Source organism: Elephantulus edwardii, unplaced genomic scaffold (genome assembly GCF_000299155.1).
Source record: "Elephantulus edwardii isolate Elephantulus edwardi_28Jun2011 unplaced genomic scaffold, EleEdw1.0 scaffold00221, whole genome shotgun sequence".
NCBI lineage: Eukaryota > Metazoa > Chordata > Mammalia > Macroscelidea > Macroscelididae > Elephantulus > Elephantulus edwardii.
Window position 1 is genome coordinate 4,566,457 of NW_006399971.1, and position 897 is coordinate 4,567,353.

Below are 897 nucleotides of genomic sequence, written 5' to 3' on the forward strand. Positions count from 1 at the left end.
CCCTACAAATAAGCGCACTCTTTAGTTATCTAATCAATGGTCTTCACAATTGCTTGCTATGTATACATCAGGAAGCTGGACAATGATTAGGATTCATAGAAAGAGAACTGATAACTTTGAGCTGTGATGCTGGAGAAGAGTGTTGAATATACCATGGACTGCTAGGAGAACAAACAGGCTATTCCTAGAGGGGGTGAAACCAGGCTGCTCCTTGGAGGCAACTATTCTGAAGCTTCATCTGACATACTTTGGGCATGTTTTAAGGAGAAACCAGTCCTTGGAGAGGGACATCATGCTCGGAAGGGTGGAAGGACAAAGACAGAGAGGAAGACCCTCGAAGAGATGGATTGATTCAGTGACTGGGGCATGAAGGTAGGTGTGTCAGAGACAGTAAAGTTGGCACCAGATAGAGCAGGTTTCAGGACTATTGTACTTAGGGTCACTATGAGTCACAAGTGACTCAGTGGCACATAACGACAACAACAATCAATTACCCTTGCTGAAAATGAGCAAGATTTAAAAACACTTGTTACAGAAGATCAAAGGCTACGTACAGCCGGCAATATGGATTACATCTCAGTATAAAGAATCCAGGAGTGGACCAATAAGCAACATCATGACAGGAGGAAAGATTGAACTTGTCAATGAACAAGCTTTCCAACATAGTAAACCTTACAGATTCCGACTACTGACCTTACAGATCTGTTAGCAGCCAAACACTTAAGCAATAAGACACTGCGGCCTGTTGTGAAGTAGTTGCTGTCTTCGAAAGAAACAGATTGCTACATACACTTTACTAAGATCATTCTCTCTAAGAAATGGAATATGTCTTGGAAAGTACTCAGTGTGCCCCTTGGAGGCAAAGATGGTGAAACTTCGTCTCACATACTTTGGGCA